This window comes from Dendrobates tinctorius, unplaced genomic scaffold (genome assembly GCF_039654945.1).
Source record: "Dendrobates tinctorius isolate UK_male_01 unplaced genomic scaffold, ASM3965494v1 ptg000272l, whole genome shotgun sequence".
In the NCBI taxonomy this organism is placed as follows: Eukaryota; Metazoa; Chordata; class Amphibia; order Anura; family Dendrobatidae; genus Dendrobates; species Dendrobates tinctorius.
This window is the reverse complement of record NW_027361939.1, coordinates 11,986,844-12,003,425: the sequence shown is the minus strand read 5'-3', so window position 1 is coordinate 12,003,425 and position 16,582 is coordinate 11,986,844. Positions and strand designations below refer to the sequence as shown.

Below are 16,582 nucleotides of genomic sequence, written 5' to 3'. Positions count from 1 at the left end.
ATTTCTGTCTTTGATTGTTGGCAGTAGTACAGTAAAAGGTGCGTTCCCATACCGGGAGTCGAACCCGGGCCGCCTGGGTGAAAACCAGGAATCCTTACCGCTAGACCATATGGGAATGGATAGCTACACACTGAGGTATCTATTGAAAAAAATCAGCTCGGGGGCTTGCACAAGAAACGTCTGCAGATTGGCACGTGCATCTTGCCTCGTTAGCGCAGTAGGTAGCGCGTCAGTCTCATAATCTGAAGGTCGTGAGTTCGATACTCACACGGGGCAGCGGGCTCCTCTTTTCCGAAGAGATTTTGTCAAAAACTTAGAACTTTCCCGTTCATTTCTAACACGTTTCTGATAAGTAAGGATTTGTGAACCCAAATGACACATGGGATGCTGGTTCTCTTGACCCGTTTGCTGTATAAAGAGGCAGATGAGAGTGATTTGAGCTATGAAAAAAAATTAAATCTTGTGCCAAAGGTCGTCACAATGAATGTAACCAAAAGCTGGTGTTCAGAATGATTGACAGCTAAGCGCAAAATCTACCTGAAATACTTTTGTCTGAAAAACACCCGCGTCAGTCTCATAATCTGAAGGTCGTGAGTTCGATCCTCACACGGGGCAGCAGGCTCCTCTTTTCCGAAGAGATTTTGTCAAAAACTTAGAACTTTCCCTTTCAGTTCTAACACGTTTCTGATAAGTAAGGATTTGTGAACCCAAATGACAGATGGGACACATGGGTTGCTGTTTCTCTTGACCCGTTTGCTGTATAAAGAGGCAGATGAGAGTGATTTGAGCTGTTTGACAGCTAAGCGCAAAATCTACCTGAAATACTTTTGTCTGAAAAACACCCGTCAGTAGCGAGCGCGTCAGTCTCATATTCTGAAGTTCGTGAGTTCGATCCTCACACGGGGAAGCGGTCTCCTCTTTTCTGAAGAGATTCTGTCACCAAATTAGAACTTTCCCTTTCAGATTTAAAATGTTTCTGATAAGTAAGAATTTGCGAACCCAAATGACAGACAGGACACATGGGTTGTTGATTCTCTTGACACGTTTGCTGTAAAAGGGGCTAGTTGAGATTGATTTGAGCTATGAAACCAAATTAAATCTTGTGCCAAAGTTCATCACAACGAACGGACCAAAAGATGGCGTTCAGAATTTTCGACAGCTTAACGCAAATTCTACCTGAAATACTTTTGTCTGAAAAACACCTTTGTCTTTGAATGTTGGTGGCAGTACAGAAAAGTACATTCCCATACCGGGAGTTGAACCCGGGCCGCCTGGGTGAGAACCAGGAATCCTAACCGCTAGACCATATGGGAAAAGATGTGCTGTCTTATCAGTGACAATCTGAAAAAAAATAAGTTTTCTACTTGGCACAAGCAACTTCTGCAGTTCTATTTGCGCAGCTTGCCTCGTTAACACAGTTGTAAGCAAATCAGTCTCATAAGCTGAAAGATGAACGTTCGATTCTTAGACGGGGTACTGGTCCCTCGTTTTCTCAATCGATTCTGTCTCCATCTTGGCTACAGGGCCACAGATTTTTCCGATTCAGTACCAAAACATAACCAATTTAGTTCCTAAACTGTTTCCACGTACAAGGCATGGGGCAGCTTTTGAATGTGTGTACTAGTTCCAAAGGAGTGTCACTCCCATAGCAGGAAGTAAACCAGTCGACCAGGGATACTAGGTCCTATCCACTTTTCCACGTGGGACAAGTTATACACTAAGCAGCAAGATAAATTAAAAAAAAAAAAAAGAAGTTTTTGCTTTGATTAAATAGCTTTTACATCACAAAAGAAAAAAGTTGCCACATGAGCATGGTACTTAGCACGTCAGTTGGTAATCTGAAGTTCATGAGGTTTTTTCCTCACACGTGGAACTATTCTCCCCCCTTTTCTTGGGATATTGTGTCACCCACTCAGAACTTTCTCACTGAAACGTTTCCGATTCGAAAGGAAACAGAAGCCTTAGTGACAGACAGAACACATGGATTGTTGCGTCCCTTGACGCTTTGGAGTAATAAGGTGTAGTTGAGAATGGTTTAAGCTATGAAACAAAATGAAATCTTGTGCTAAAGGTCAGTAAGAGCCACAAATACCCTGATGTTCAGCATTTTTGACTGCAAAGTACAAAATCTACCTGGAATATTATTGTCTGGAAAATACATTTCTGTCTTTGATTGTTGGCAGTAGTACAGTAAAAGGTGCGTTCCCATACCGGGAGTCGAACCCGGGCCGCCTGGGTGAAAACCAGGAATCCTTACCGCTAGACCATATGGGAATGGATAGCTACACACTGAGGTATCTATTGAAAAAAATCAGCTCGGGGGCTTGCACAAGAAACGTCTGCAGATTGGCACGTGCATCTTGCCTCGTTAGCGCAGTAGGTAGCGCGTCAGTCTCATAATCTGAAGGTCGTGAGTTCGATACTCACACGGGGCAGCGGGCTCCTCTTTTCCGAAGAGATTTTGTCAAAAACTTAGAACTTTCCCGTTCATTTCTAACACGTTTCTGATAAGTAAGGATTTGTGAACCCAAATGACACATGGGATGCTGGTTCTCTTGACCCGTTTGCTGTATAAAGAGGCAGATGAGAGTGATTTGAGCTATGAAAAAAAATTAAATCTTGTGCCAAAGGTCGTCACAATGAATGTAACCAAAAGCTGGTGTTCAGAATGATTGACAGCTAAGCGCAAAATCTACCTGAAATACTTTTGTCTGAAAAACACCCGCGTCAGTCTCATAATCTGAAGGTCGTGAGTTCGATCCTCACACGGGGCAGCAGGCTCCTCTTTTCCGAAGAGATTTTGTCAAAAACTTAGAACTTTCCCTTTCAGTTCTAACACGTTTCTGATAAGTAAGGATTTGTGAACCCAAATGACAGATGGGACACATGGGTTGCTGTTTCTCTTGACCCGTTTGCTGTATAAAGAGGCAGATGAGAGTGATTTGAGCTGTTTGACAGCTAAGCGCAAAATCTACCTGAAATACTTTTGTCTGAAAAACACCCGTCAGTAGCGAGCGCGTCAGTCTCATATTCTGAAGTTCGTGAGTTCGATCCTCACACGGGGAAGCGGTCTCCTCTTTTCTGAAGAGATTCTGTCACCAAATTAGAACTTTCCCTTTCAGATTTAAAATGTTTCTGATAAGTAAGAATTTGCGAACCCAAATGACAGACAGGACACATGGGTTGTTGATTCTCTTGACACGTTTGCTGTAAAAGGGGCTAGTTGAGATTGATTTGAGCTATGAAACCAAATTAAATCTTGTGCCAAAGTTCATCACAACGAACGGACCAAAAGATGGCGTTGAGAATTTTCGACAGCTTAACGCAAATTCTACCTGAAATACTTTTGTCTGAAAAACACCTTTGTCTTTGAATGTTGGTGGCAGTACAGAAAAGTACATTCCCATACCGGGAGTTGACCCCGGGCCGCCTGGGTGAGAACCAGGAATCCTAACCGCTAGACCATATGGGAAAAGATGTGCTGTCTTATCAGTGACAATCTGAAAAAAAATAAGTTTTCTACTTGGCACAAGCAACTTCTGCAGTTCTATTTGCGCAGCTTGCCTCGTTAACACAGTTGTAAGCAAATCAGTCTCATAAGCTGAAAGATGAACGTTCGATTCTTAGACGGGGTACTGGTCCCTCGTTTTCTCAATCGATTCTGTCTCCATCTTGGCTACAGGGCCACAGATTTTTCCGATTCAGTACCAAAACATAACCAATTTAGTTCCTAAACTGTTTCCACGTACAAGGCATGGGGCAGCTTTTGAATGTGTGTACTAGTTCCAAAGGAGTGTCACTCCCATAGCAGGAAGTAAACCAGTCGACCAGGGATACTAGGTCCTATCCACTTTTCCACGTGGGACAAGTTATACACTAAGCAGCAAGATAAATTAAAAAAAAAAAAAAGAAGTTTTTGCTTTGATTAAATAGCTTTTACATCACAAAAGAAAAAAGTTGCCACATGAGCATGGTACTTAGCACGTCAGTTGGTAATCTGAAGTTCATGAGGTTTTTTCCTCACACGTGGAACTATTCTCCCCCCTTTTCTTGGGATATTGTGTCACCCACTCAGAACTTTCTCACTGAAACGTTTCCGATTCGAAAGGAAACAGAAGCCTTAGTGACAGACAGAACACATGGATTGTTGCGTCCCTTGACGCTTTGGAGTAATAAGGTGTAGTTGAGAATGGTTTAAGCTATGAAACAAAATGAAATCTTGTGCTAAAGGTCAGTAAGAGCCACAAATACCCTGATGTTCAGCATTTTTGACTGCAAAGTACAAAATCTACCTGGAATATTATTGTCTGGAAAATACATTTCTGTCTTTGATTGTTGGCAGTAGTACAGTAAAAGGTGCGTTCCCATACCGGGAGTCGAACCCGGGCCGCCTGGGTGAAAACCAGGAATCCTTACCACTAGACCATATGGGAATGGATAGCTACACACTGAGGTATCTATTGAAAAAAATCAGCTCGGGGGCTTGCACAAGAAACGTCTGCAGATTGGCACGTGCATCTTGCCTCGTTAGCGCAGTAGGTAGCGCGTCAGTCTCATAATCTGAAGGTCGTGAGTTCGATACTCACACGGGGCAGCGGGCTCCTCTTTTCCGAAGAGATTTTGTCAAAAACTTAGAACTTTCCCGTTCATTTCTAACACGTTTCTGATAAGTAAGGATTTGTGAACCCAAATGACACATGGGATGCTGGTTCTCTTGACCCGTTTGCTGTATAAAGAGGCAGATGAGAGTGATTTGAGCTATGAAAAAAAATTAAATCTTGTGCCAAAGGTCGTCACAATGAATGTAACCAAAAGCTGGTGTTCAGAATGATTGACAGCTAAGCGCAAAATCTACCTGAAATACTTTTGTCTGAAAAACACCCGCGTCAGTCTCATAATCTGAAGGTCGTGAGTTCGATCCTCACACGGGGCAGCAGGCTCCTCTTTTCCGAAGAGATTTTGTCAAAAACTTAGAACTTTCCCTTTCAGTTCTAACACGTTTCTGATAAGTAAGGATTTGTGAACCCAAATGACAGATGGGACACATGGGTTGCTGTTTCTCTTGACCCGTTTGCTGTATAAAGAGGCAGATGAGAGTGATTTGAGCTGTTTGACAGCTAAGCGCAAAATCTACCTGAAATACTTTTGTCTGAAAAACACCCGTCAGTAGCGAGCGCGTCAGTCTCATATTCTGAAGTTCGTGAGTTCGATCCTCACACGGGGAAGCGGTCTCCTCTTTTCTGAAGAGATTCTGTCACCAAATTAGAACTTTCCCTTTCAGATTTAAAATGTTTCTGATAAGTAAGAATTTGCGAACCCAAATGACAGACAGGACACATGGGTTGTTGATTCTCTTGACACGTTTGCTGTAAAAGGGGCTAGTTGAGATTGATTTGAGCTATGAAACCAAATTAAAGCTTGTGCCAAAGTTCATCACAACGAACGGACCAAAAGATGGCGTTCAGAATTTTCGACAGCTTAACGCAAATTCTACCTGAAATACTTTTGTCTGAAAAACACCTTTGTCTTTGAATGTTGGTGGCAGTACAGAAAAGTACATTCCCATACCGGGAGTTGAACCCGGGCCGCCTGGGTGAGAACCAGGAATCCTAACCGCTAGACCATATGGGAAAAGATGTGCTGTCTTATCAGTGACAATCTGAAAAAAAATAAGTTTTCTACTTGGCACAAGCAACTTCTGCAGTTCTATTTGCGCAGCTTGCCTCGTTAACACAGTTGTAAGCAAATCAGTCTCATAAGCTGAAAGATGAACGTTCGATTCTTAGACGGGGTACTGGTCCCTCGTTTTCTCAATCGATTCTGTCTCCATCTTGGCTACAGGGCCACAGATTTTTCCGATTCAGTACCAAAACATAACCAATTTAGTTCCTAAACTGTTTCCACGTACAAGGCATGGGGCAGCTTTTGAATGTGTGTACTAGTTCCAAAGGAGTGTCACTCCCATAGCAGGAAGTAAACCAGTCGACCAGGGATACTAGGTCCTATCCACTTTTCCACGTGGGACAAGTTATACACTAAGCAGCAAGATAAATTAAAAAAAAAAAAAAGAAGATTTTGCTTTGATTAAATAGCTTTTACATCACAAAAGAAAAAAGTTGCCACATGAGCATGGTACTTAGCACGTCAGTTGGTAATCTGAAGTTCATGAGGTTTTTTCCTCACACGTGGAACTATTCTCCCCCCTTTTCTTGGGATATTGTGTCACCCACTCAGAACTTTCTCACTGAAATGTTTCCGATTCGAAAGGAAACAGGAGCCTTAGTGACAGACAGAACACATGGATTGTTGCGTCCCTTGACGCTTTGGAGTAATAAGGTGTAGTTGAGAATGGTTTAAGCTATGAAACAAAATGAAATCTTGTGCTAAAGGTCAGTAAGAGCCACAAATACCCTGATGTTCAGCATTTTTGACTGCAAAGTACAAAATCTACCTGAAATATTATTGTCTGGAAAATACATTTCTGTCTTTGATTGTTGGCAGTAGTACAGTAAAAGGTGCGTTCCCATACCGGGAGTCAAACCCGGGCCGCCTGGGTGAAAACCAGGAATCCTAACCGCTAGACCATATGGGAAAGGATAGCTACACACTGAGGTATCTATTGAAAAAAATCAGCTCGGGGGCTTGCACAAGAAACGTCTGCAGATTGGCACGTGCATCTTGCCTCGTTAGCGCAGTAGGTAGCGTGTCAGTCTCATAATCTGAAGGTCGTGAGTTCGATCCTCACACGGGGCAGCGGGCTCCTCTTTTCCGAAGAGATTTTGTCAAAAACTTAGAACTTTCCCGTTCAGTTCTAACATGTTTCTGATAAGTAAGGATTTGTGAACCCAAATGACACATGGGTTGCTGGTTCTCTTGACTCGTTTGCTGTATAAAGAGGCAGATGAGAGTGATTTGAGCTATGAAAAAAAATTAAATCTTGTGCCAAAGGTCGTCACAATGAATGTAACCAAAAGCTGGTGTTCAGAATGATTGACAGCTAAGCGCAAAATCTACCTGAAATGCTTTTGTCTGAAAAACACCCGCGTCAGTCTCATAATCTGAAGGTCGTGAGTTCGATCCTCACACGGGGCAGCAGGCTCCTCTTTTCCGAAGAGATTTTGTCAAAATCTTAGAACTTTCCCTTTCAGTTCTAACACGTTTCTGATAAGTAAGGATTTGTGAACCCAAATGACAGATGGGACACATGGGTTGCTGTTTCTCTTGACCCGTTTGCTGTATAAAGAGGCAGATGAGAGTGATTTGAGCTGTTTGACAGCTAAGCGCAAAATCTACCTGAAATACTTTTGTCTGAAAAACACCCGTCAGTAGCGAGCGCGTCAGTCTCATATTCTGAAGTTCGTGAGTTCGATCCTCACACGGGGAAGCGGTCTCCTCTTTTCTGAAGAGATTCTGTCACCAAATTAGAACTTTCCCTTTCAGATTTAAAATGTTTCTGATAAGTAAGAATTTGCGAACCCAAATGACAGACAGGACACATGGGTTGTTGATTCTCTTGACACGTTTGCTGTAAAAGGGGCTAGTTGAGATTGATTTGAGCTATGAAACCAAATTAAATCTTGTGCCAAAGTTCATCACAACGAACGGACCAAAAGATGGCGTTCAGAATTTTCGACAGCTTAACGCAAATTCTACCTGAAATACTTTTGTCTGAAAAACACCTTTGTCTTTGAATGTTGGTGGCAGTACAGAAAAGTACATTCCCATACCGGGAGTTGAACCCGGGCCGCCTGGGTGAGAACCAGGAATCCTAACCGCTAGAACATATGGGAAAAGATGTGCTGTCTTATCAGTGACAATCTGAAAAAAAATAAGTTTTCTACTTGGCACAAGCAACTTCTGCAGTTCTATTTGCGCAGCTTGCCTCGTTAACACAGTTGTAAGCAAATCAGTCTCATAAGCTGAAAGATGAACGTTCGATTCTTAGACGGGGTACTGGTCCCTCGTTTTCTCAATCGATTCTGTCTCCATCTTGGCTACAGGGCCACAGATTTTTCCGATTCAGTACCAAAACATAACCAATTTAGTTCCTAAACTGTTTCCACGTACAAGGCATGGGGCAGCTTTTGAATGTGTGTACTAGTTCCAAAGGAGTGTCACTCCCATAGCAGGAAGTAAACCAGTCGACCAGGGATACTAGGTCCTATCCACTTTTCCACGTGGGACAAGTTATACACTAAGCAGCAAGATAAATTAAAAAAAAAAAAAAGAAGTTTTTGCTCTGATTAAATAGCTTTTACATCACAAAAGAAAAAAGTTGCCACATGAGCATGGTACTTAGCACGTCAGTTGGTAATCTGAAGTTCATGAGGTTTTTTCCTCACACGTGGAACTATTCTCCCCCCTTTTCTTGGGATATTGTGTCACCCACTCAGAACTTTCTCACTGAAACGTTTCCGATTCGAAAGGAAACAGAAGCCTTAGTGACAGACAGAACACATGGATTGTTGCGTCCCTTGACGCTTTGGAGTAATAAGGTGTAGTTGAGAATGGTTTAAGCTATGAAACAAAATGAAATCTTGTGCTAAAGGTCAGTAAGAGCCACAAATACCCTGATGTTCAGCATTTTTGACTGCAAAGTACAAAATCTACCTGGAATATTATTGTCTGGAAAATACATTTCTGTCTTTGATTGTTGGCAGTAGTACAGTAAAAGGTGCGTTCCCATACCGGGAGTCGAACCCGGGCCACCTGGGTGAAAACCAGGAATCCTTACCGCTAGACCATATGGGAATGGATAGCTACACACTGAGGTATCTATTGAAAAAAATCAGCTCGGGGGCTTGCACAAGAAACGTCTGCAGATTGGCACGTGCATCTTGCCTCGTTAGCGCAGTAGGTAGCGCGTCAGTCTCATAATCTGAAGGTCGTGAGTTCGATACTCACACGGGGCAGCGGGCTCCTCTTTTCCGAAGAGATTTTGTCAAAAACTTAGAACTTTCCCGTTCATTTCTAACACGTTTCTGATAAGTAAGCATTTGTGAACCCAAATGACACATGGGATGCTGGTTCTCTTGACCCGTTTGCTGTATAAAGAGGCAGATGAGAGTGATTTGAGCTATGAAAAAAAATTAAATCTTGTGCCAAAGGTCGTCACAATGAATGTAACCAAAAGCTGGTGTTCAGAATGATTGACAGCTAAGCGCAAAATCTACCTGAAATACTTTTGTCTGAAAAACACCCGCGTCAGTCTCATAATCTGAAGGTCGTGAGTTCGATCCTCACACGGGGCAGCAGGCTCCTCTTTTCCGAAGAGATTTTGTCAAAAACTTAGAACTTTCCCTTTCAGTTCTAACACGTTTCTGATAAGTAAGGATTTGTGAACCCAAATGACAGATGGGACACATGGGTTGCTGTTTCTCTTGACCCGTTTGCTGTATAAAGAGGCAGATGAGAGTGATTTGAGCTGTTTGACAGCTAAGCGCAAAATCTACCTGAAATACTTTTGTCTGAAAAACACCCGTCAGTAGCGAGCGCGTCAGTCTCATATTCTGAAGTTCGTGAGTTCGATCCTCACACGGGGAAGCGGTCTCCTCTTTTCTGAAGAGATTCTGTCACCAAATTAGAACTTTCCCTTTCAGATTTAAAATGTTTCTGATAAGTAAGAATTTGCGAACCCAAATGACAGACAGGACACATGGGTTGTTGATTCTCTTGACACGTTTGCTGTAAAAGGGGCTAGTTGAGATTGATTTGAGCTATGAAACCAAATTAAATCTTGTGCCAAAGTTCATCACAACGAACGGACCAAAAGATGGCGTTCAGAATTTTCGACAGCTTAACGCAAATTCTACCTGAAATACTTTTGTCTGAAAAACACCTTTGTCTTTGAATGTTGGTGGCAGTACAGAAAAGTACATTCCCATACCGGGAGTTGACCCCGGGCCGCCTGGGTGAGAACCAGGAATCCTAACCGCTAGACCATATGGGAAAAGATGTGCTGTCTTATCAGTGACAATCTGAAAAAAAATAAGTTTTCTACTTGGCACAAGCAACTTCTGCAGTTCTATTTGCGCAGCTTGCCTCGTTAACACAGTTGTAAGCAAATCAGTCTCATAAGCTGAAAGATGAACGTTCGATTCTTAGACGGGGTACTGGTCCCTCGTTTTCTCAATCGATTCTGTCTCCATCTTGGCTACAGGGCCACAGATTTTTCCGATTCAGTACCAAAACATAACCAATTTAGTTCCTAAACTGTTTCCACGTACAAGGCATGGGGCAGCTTTTGAATGTGTGTACTAGTTCCAAAGGAGTGTCACTCCCATAGCAGGAAGTAAACCAGTCGACCAGGGATACTAGGTCCTATCCACTTTTCCACGTGGGACAAGTTATACACTAAGCAGCAAGATAAATTAAAAAAAAAAAAAAAAAGAAGTTTTTGCTTTGATTAAATAGCTTTTACATCACAAAAGAAAAAAGTTGCCACATGAGCATGGTACTTAGCACGTCAGTTGGTAATCTGAAGTTCATGAGGTTTTTTCCTCACACGTGGAACTATTCTCCCCCCTTTTCTTGGGATATTGTGTCACCCACTCAGAACTTTCTCACTGAAACGTTTCCGATTCGAAAGGAAACAGGAGCCTTAGTGACAGACAGAACACATGGATTGTTGCGTCCCTTGACGCTTTGGAGTAATAAGGTGTAGTTGAGAATGGTTTAAGCTATGAAACAAAATGAAATCTTGTGCTAAAGGTCAGTAAGAGCCACAAATACCCTGATGTTCAGCATTTTTGACTGCAAAGTACAAAATCTACCTGAAATATTATTGTCTGGAAAATACATTTCTGTCTTTGATTGTTGGCAGTAGTACAGTAAAAGGTGCGTTCCCATACCGGGAGTCGAACCCGGGCCGCCTGGGTGAAAACCAGGAATCCTAACCGCTAGACCATATGGGAAAGGATAGCTACACACTGAGGTATCTATTGAAAAAAATCAGCTCGGGGGCTTGCACAAGAAACGTCTGCAGATTGGCACGTGCATCTTGCCTCGTTAGCGCAGTAGGTAGCGTGTCAGTCTCATAATCTGAAGGTCGTGAGTTCGATCCTCACACGGGGCAGCGGGCTCCTCTTTTCCGAAGAGATTTTGTCAAAAACTTAGAACTTTCCCGTTCAGTTCTAACATGTTTCTGATAAGTAAGGATTTGTGAACCCAAATGACACATGGGTTGCTGGTTCTCTTGACTCGTTTGCTGTATAAAGAGGCAGATGAGAGTGATTTGAGCTATGAAAAAAAATTAAATCTTGTGCCAAAGGTCGTCACAATGAATGTAACCAAAAGCTGGTGTTCAGAATGATTGACAGCTAAGCGCAAAATCTACCTGAAATGCTTTTGTCTGAAAAACACCCGCGTCAGTCTCATAATCTGAAGGTCGTGAGTTCGATCCTCACACGGGGCAGCAGGCTCCTCTTTTCCGAAGAGATTTTGTCAAAATCTTAGAACTTTCCCTTTCAGTTCTAACACGTTTCTGATAAGTAAGGATTTGTGAACCCAAATGACAGATGGGACACATGGGTTGCTGTTTCTCTTGACCCGTTTGCTGTATAAAGAGGCAGATGAGAGTGATTTGAGCTGTTTGACAGCTAAGCGCAAAATCTACCTGAAATACTTTTGTCTGAAAAACACCCGTCAGTAGCGAGCGCGTCAGTCTCATATTCTGAAGTTCGTGAGTTCGATCCTCACACGGGGAAGCGGTCTCCTCTTTTCTGAAGAGATTCTGTCACCAAATTAGAACTTTCCCTTTCAGATTTAAAATGTTTCTGATAAGTAAGAATTTGTGAACCCAAATGACAGACAGGACACATGGGTTGTTGATTCTCTTGACACGTTTGCTGTAAAAGGGGCTAGTTGAGATTGATTTGAGCTATGAAACCAAATTAAATCTTGTGCCAAAGTTCATCACAACGAACGGACCAAAAGATGGCGTTCAGAATTTTCGACAGCTTAACGCAAATTCTACCTGAAATACTTTTGTCTGAAAAACACCTTTGTCTTTGAATGTTGGTGGCAGTACAGAAAAGTACATTCCCATACCGGGAGTTGAACCCGGGCCGCCTGGGTGAGAACCAGGAATCCTAACCGCTAGACCATATGGGAAAAGATGTGCTGTCTTATCAGTGACAACCTGAAAAAAAATAAGTTTTCTACTTGGCACAAGCAACTTCTGCAGTTCTATTTGCGCAGCTTGCCTCGTTAACACAGTTGTAAGCAAATCAGTCTCATAAGCTGAAAGATGAACGTTCGATTCTTAGACGGGGTACTGGTCCCTCGTTTTCTCAATCGATTCTGTCTCCATCTTGGCTACAGGGCCACAGATTTTTCCGATTCAGTACCAAAACATAACCAATTTAGTTCCTAAACTGTTTCCACGTACAAGGCATGGGGCAGCTTTTGAATGTGTGTACTAGTTCCAAAGGAGTGTCACTCCCATAGCAGGAAGTAAACCAGTCGACCAGGGATACTAGGTCCTATCCACTTTTCCACGTGGGACAAGTTATACACTAAGCAGCAAGATAAATTAAAAAAAAAAAAAAGAAGTTTTTGCTTTGATTAAATAGCTTTTACATCACAAAAGAAAAAAGTTGCCACATGAGCATGGTACTTAGCACGTCAGTTGGTAATCTGAAGTTCATGAGGTTTTTTCCTCACACGTGGAACTATTCTCCCCCCTTTTCTTGGGATATTGTGTCACCCACTCAGAACTTTCTCACTGAAACGTTTCCGATTCGAAAGGAAACAGAAGCCTTAGTGACAGACAGAACACATGGATTGTTGCGTCCCTTGACGCTTTGGAGTAATAAGGTGTAGTTGAGAATGGTTTAAGCTATGAAACAAAATGAAATCTTGTGCTAAAGGTCAGTAAGAGCCACAAATACCCTGATGTTCAGCATTTTTGACTGCAAAGTACAAAATCTACCTGGAATATTATTGTCTGGAAAATACATTTCTGTCTTTGATTGTTGGCAGTAGTACAGTAAAAGGTGCGTTCCCATACCGGGAGTCGAACCCGGGCCGCCTGGGTGAAAACCAGGAATCCTTACCGCTAGACCATATGGGAATGGATAGCTACACACTGAGGTATCTATTGAAAAAAATCAGCTCGGGGGCTTGCACAAGAAACGTCTGCAGATTGGCACGTGCATCTTGCCTCGTTAGCGCAGTAGGTAGCGCGTCAGTCTCATAATCTGAAGGTCGTGAGTTCGATACTCACACGGGGCAGCGGGCTCCTCTTTTCCGAAGAGATTTTGTCAAAAACTTAGAACTTTCCCGTTCATTTCTAACACGTTTCTGATAAGTAAGGATTTGTGAACCCAAATGACACATGGGATGCTGGTTCTCTTGACCCGTTTGCTGTATAAAGAGGCAGATGAGAGTGATTTGAGCTATGAAAAAAAATTAAATCTTGTGCCAAAGGTCGTCACAATAAATGTAACCAAAAGCTGGTGTTCAGAATGATTGACAGCTAAGCGCAAAATCTACCTGAAATACTTTTGTCTGAAAAACACCCGCGTCAGTCTCATAATCTGAAGGTCGTGAGTTCGATCCTCACACGGGGCAGCAGGCTCCTCTTTTCCGAAGAGATTTTGTCAAAAACTTAGAACTTTCCCTTTCAGTTCTAACACGTTTCTGATAAGTAAGGATTTGTGAACCCAAATGACAGATGGGACACATGGGTTGCTGTTTCTCTTGACCCGTTTGCTGTATAAAGAGGCAGATGAGAGTGATTTGAGCTGTTTGACAGCTAAGCGCAAAATCTACCTGAAATACTTTTGTCTGAAAAACACCCGTCAGTAGCGAGCGCGTCAGTCTCATATTCTGAAGTTCGTGAGTTCGATCCTCACACGGGGAAGCGGTCTCCTCTTTTCTGAAGAGATTCTGTCACCAAATTAGAACTTTCCCTTTCAGATTTAAAATGTTTCTGATAAGTAAGAATTTGCGAACCCAAATGACAGACAGGACACATGGGTTGTTGATTCTCTTGACACGTTTGCTGTAAAAGGGGCTAGTTGAGATTGATTTGAGCTATGAAACCAAATTAAATCTTGTGCCAAAGTTCATCACAACGAACGGACCAAAAGATGGCGTTCAGAATTTTCGACAGCTTAACGCAAATTCTACCTGAAATACTTTTGTCTGAAAAACACCTTTGTCTTTGAATGTTGGTGGCAGTACAGAAAAGTACATTCCCATACCGGGAGTTGACCCCGGGCCGCCTGGGTGAGAACCAGGAATCCTAACCGCTAGACCATATGGGAAAAGATGTGCTGTCTTATCAGTGACAATCTGAAAAAAAATAAGTTTTCTACTTGGCACAAGCAACTTCTGCAGTTCTATTTGCGTAGCTTGCCTCGTTAACACAGTTGTAAGCAAATCAGTCTCATAAGCTGAAAGATGAACGTTCGATTCTTAGACGGGGTACTGGTCCCTCGTTTTCTCAATCGATTCTGTCTCCATCTTGGCTACAGGGCCACAGATTTTTCCGATTCAGTACCAAAACATAACCAATTTAGTTCCTAAACTGTTTCCACGTACAAGGCATGGGGCAGCTTTTGAATGTGTGTACTAGTTCCAAAGGAGTGTCACTCCCATAGCAGGAAGTAAACCAGTCGACCAGGGATACTAGGTCCTATCCACTTTTCCACGTGGGACAAGTTATACACTAAGCAGCAAGATAAATTAAAAAAAAAAAAAAAAAAAAAAAAAGAAGTTTTTGCTTTGATTAAATAGCTTTTACATCACAAAAGAAAAAAGTTGCCACATGAGCATGGTACTTAGCACGTCAGTTGGTAATCTGAAGTTCATGAGGTTTTTTCCTCACACGTGGAACTATTCTCCCCCCTTTTCTTGGGATATTGTGTCACCCACTCAGAACTTTCTCACTGAAACGTTTCCGATTCGAAAGGAAACAGGAGCCTTAGTGACAGACAGAACACATGGATTGTTGCGTCCCTTGACGCTTTGGAGTAATAAGGTGTAGTTGAGAATGGTTTAAGCTATGAAACAAAATGAAATCTTGTGCTAAAGGTCAGTAAGAGCCACAAATACCCTGATGTTCAGCATTTTTGACTGCAAAGTACAAAATCTACCTGAAATATTATTGTCTGGAAAATACATTTCTGTCTTTGATTGTTGGCAGTAGTACAGTAAAAGGTGCGTTCCCATACCGGGAGTCAAACCCGGGCCGCCTGGGTGAAAACCAGGAATCCTAACCGCTAGACCATATGGGAAAGGATAGCTACACACTGAGGTATCTATTGAAAAAAATCAGCTCGGGGGCTTGCACAAGAAACGTCTGCAGATTGGCACGTGCATCTTGCCTCGTTAGCGCAGTAGGTAGCGTGTCAGTCTCATAATCTGAAGGTCGTGAGTTCGATCCTCACACGGGGCAGCGGGCTCCTCTTTTCCGAAGAGATTTTGTCAAAAACTTAGAACTTTCCCGTTCAGTTCTAACATGTTTCTGATAAGTAAGGATTTGTGAACCCAAATGACACATGGGTTGCTGGTTCTCTTGACTCGTTTGCTGTATAAAGAGGCAGATGAGAGTGATTTGAGCTATGAAAAAAAATTAAATCTTGTGCCAAAGGTCGTCACAATGAATGTAACCAAAAGCTGGTGTTCAGAATGATTGACAGCTAAGCGCAAAATCTACCTGAAATGCTTTTGTCTGAAAAACACCCGCGTCAGTCTCATAATCTGAAGGTCGTGAGTTCGATCCTCACACGGGGCAGCAGGCTCCTCTTTTCTGAAGAGATTTTGTCAAAATCTTAGAACTTTCCCTTTCAGTTCTAACACGTTTCTGATAAGTAAGGATTTGTGAACCCAAATGACAGATGGGACACATGGGTTGCTGTTTCTCTTGACCCGTTTGCTGTATAAAGAGGCAGATGAGAGTGATTTGAGCTGTTTGACAGCTAAGCGCAAAATCTACCTGAAATACTTTTGTCTGAAAAACACCCGTCAGTAGCGAGCGCGTCAGTCTCATATTCTGAAGTTCGTGAGTTCGATCCTCACACGGGGAAGCGGTCTCCTCTTTTCTGAAGAGATTCTGTCACCAAATTAGAACTTTCCCTTTCAGATTTAAAATGTTTCTGATAAGTAAGAATTTGCGAACCCAAATGACAGACAGGACACATGGGTTGTTGATTCTCTTGACACGTTTGCTGTAAAAGGGGCTAGTTGAGATTGATTTGAGCTATGAAACCAAATTAAATCTTGTGCCAAAGTTCATCACAACGAACGGACCAAAAGATGGCGTTCAGAATTTTCGACAGCTTAACGCAAATTCTACCTGAAATACTTTTGTCTGAAAAACACCTTTGTCTTTGAATGTTGGTGGCAGTACAGAAAAGTACATTCCCATACCGGGAGTTGAACCCGGGCCGCCTGGGTGAGAACCAGGAATCCTAACCGCTAGACCATATGGGAAAAGATGTGCTGTCTTATCAGTGACAATCTGAAAAAAAATAAGTTTTCTACTTGGCACAAGCAACTTCTGCAGTTCTATTTGCGCAGCTTGCCTCGTTAACACAGTTGTAAGCAAATCAGTCTCATAAGCTGAAAGATGAAC

General features: G+C 42.4%; 24 non-coding genes across 24 annotated transcripts; 8 read left to right on the top strand and 16 right to left on the bottom strand.

Annotated features, from left to right (window-relative positions):
- Positions 1-43: 43 nt before the first annotated feature.
- On the bottom strand, positions 44-115 carry TRNAE-UUC (transfer RNA glutamic acid (anticodon UUC)). Its single transcript has one exon. It is a non-coding gene; the product is annotated as a tRNA-Glu (tRNA).
- Positions 116-203: 88 nt separating this feature from the next.
- On the top strand, positions 204-276 carry TRNAM-CAU (transfer RNA methionine (anticodon CAU)). The gene has a single exon. It is a non-coding gene; the product is annotated as a tRNA-Met (tRNA).
- Positions 277-1,241: 965 nt separating this feature from the next.
- Positions 1,242-1,313, bottom strand: TRNAE-CUC (transfer RNA glutamic acid (anticodon CUC)). Its single transcript has one exon. It is a non-coding gene; the product is annotated as a tRNA-Glu (tRNA).
- An 889-nt stretch (positions 1,314-2,202) lies between these two features.
- Positions 2,203-2,274, bottom strand: TRNAE-UUC (transfer RNA glutamic acid (anticodon UUC)). Its single transcript has one exon. It is a non-coding gene; the product is annotated as a tRNA-Glu (tRNA).
- An 88-nt stretch (positions 2,275-2,362) lies between these two features.
- Positions 2,363-2,435, top strand: TRNAM-CAU (transfer RNA methionine (anticodon CAU)). The gene has a single exon. It is a non-coding gene; the product is annotated as a tRNA-Met (tRNA).
- Positions 2,436-3,400: 965 nt separating this feature from the next.
- On the bottom strand, positions 3,401-3,472 carry TRNAE-CUC (transfer RNA glutamic acid (anticodon CUC)). The gene has a single exon. It is a non-coding gene; the product is annotated as a tRNA-Glu (tRNA).
- An 889-nt stretch (positions 3,473-4,361) lies between these two features.
- Positions 4,362-4,433, bottom strand: TRNAE-UUC (transfer RNA glutamic acid (anticodon UUC)). Its single transcript has one exon. It is a non-coding gene; the product is annotated as a tRNA-Glu (tRNA).
- An 88-nt stretch (positions 4,434-4,521) lies between these two features.
- Positions 4,522-4,594, top strand: TRNAM-CAU (transfer RNA methionine (anticodon CAU)). Its single transcript has one exon. It is a non-coding gene; the product is annotated as a tRNA-Met (tRNA).
- Positions 4,595-5,559: 965 nt separating this feature from the next.
- Positions 5,560-5,631, bottom strand: TRNAE-CUC (transfer RNA glutamic acid (anticodon CUC)). The gene has a single exon. It is a non-coding gene; the product is annotated as a tRNA-Glu (tRNA).
- An 889-nt stretch (positions 5,632-6,520) lies between these two features.
- TRNAE-UUC (transfer RNA glutamic acid (anticodon UUC)) lies at positions 6,521-6,592 on the bottom strand. Its single transcript has one exon. It is a non-coding gene; the product is annotated as a tRNA-Glu (tRNA).
- Positions 6,593-6,680: 88 nt separating this feature from the next.
- Positions 6,681-6,753, top strand: TRNAM-CAU (transfer RNA methionine (anticodon CAU)). Its single transcript has one exon. It is a non-coding gene; the product is annotated as a tRNA-Met (tRNA).
- A 965-nt stretch (positions 6,754-7,718) lies between these two features.
- TRNAE-CUC (transfer RNA glutamic acid (anticodon CUC)) lies at positions 7,719-7,790 on the bottom strand. The gene has a single exon. It is a non-coding gene; the product is annotated as a tRNA-Glu (tRNA).
- An 889-nt stretch (positions 7,791-8,679) lies between these two features.
- Positions 8,680-8,751, bottom strand: TRNAE-UUC (transfer RNA glutamic acid (anticodon UUC)). Its single transcript has one exon. It is a non-coding gene; the product is annotated as a tRNA-Glu (tRNA).
- An 88-nt stretch (positions 8,752-8,839) lies between these two features.
- On the top strand, positions 8,840-8,912 carry TRNAM-CAU (transfer RNA methionine (anticodon CAU)). The gene has a single exon. It is a non-coding gene; the product is annotated as a tRNA-Met (tRNA).
- A 965-nt stretch (positions 8,913-9,877) lies between these two features.
- Positions 9,878-9,949, bottom strand: TRNAE-CUC (transfer RNA glutamic acid (anticodon CUC)). The gene has a single exon. It is a non-coding gene; the product is annotated as a tRNA-Glu (tRNA).
- An 892-nt stretch (positions 9,950-10,841) lies between these two features.
- Positions 10,842-10,913, bottom strand: TRNAE-UUC (transfer RNA glutamic acid (anticodon UUC)). Its single transcript has one exon. It is a non-coding gene; the product is annotated as a tRNA-Glu (tRNA).
- An 88-nt stretch (positions 10,914-11,001) lies between these two features.
- Positions 11,002-11,074, top strand: TRNAM-CAU (transfer RNA methionine (anticodon CAU)). Its single transcript has one exon. It is a non-coding gene; the product is annotated as a tRNA-Met (tRNA).
- A 965-nt stretch (positions 11,075-12,039) lies between these two features.
- TRNAE-CUC (transfer RNA glutamic acid (anticodon CUC)) lies at positions 12,040-12,111 on the bottom strand. The gene has a single exon. It is a non-coding gene; the product is annotated as a tRNA-Glu (tRNA).
- Positions 12,112-13,000: 889 nt separating this feature from the next.
- Positions 13,001-13,072, bottom strand: TRNAE-UUC (transfer RNA glutamic acid (anticodon UUC)). The gene has a single exon. It is a non-coding gene; the product is annotated as a tRNA-Glu (tRNA).
- Positions 13,073-13,160: 88 nt separating this feature from the next.
- On the top strand, positions 13,161-13,233 carry TRNAM-CAU (transfer RNA methionine (anticodon CAU)). Its single transcript has one exon. It is a non-coding gene; the product is annotated as a tRNA-Met (tRNA).
- A 965-nt stretch (positions 13,234-14,198) lies between these two features.
- On the bottom strand, positions 14,199-14,270 carry TRNAE-CUC (transfer RNA glutamic acid (anticodon CUC)). Its single transcript has one exon. It is a non-coding gene; the product is annotated as a tRNA-Glu (tRNA).
- Positions 14,271-15,170: 900 nt separating this feature from the next.
- Positions 15,171-15,242, bottom strand: TRNAE-UUC (transfer RNA glutamic acid (anticodon UUC)). The gene has a single exon. It is a non-coding gene; the product is annotated as a tRNA-Glu (tRNA).
- An 88-nt stretch (positions 15,243-15,330) lies between these two features.
- Positions 15,331-15,403, top strand: TRNAM-CAU (transfer RNA methionine (anticodon CAU)). Its single transcript has one exon. It is a non-coding gene; the product is annotated as a tRNA-Met (tRNA).
- Positions 15,404-16,368: 965 nt separating this feature from the next.
- Positions 16,369-16,440, bottom strand: TRNAE-CUC (transfer RNA glutamic acid (anticodon CUC)). Its single transcript has one exon. It is a non-coding gene; the product is annotated as a tRNA-Glu (tRNA).
- Between the last annotated feature and the right edge of the window lie 142 nt (positions 16,441-16,582).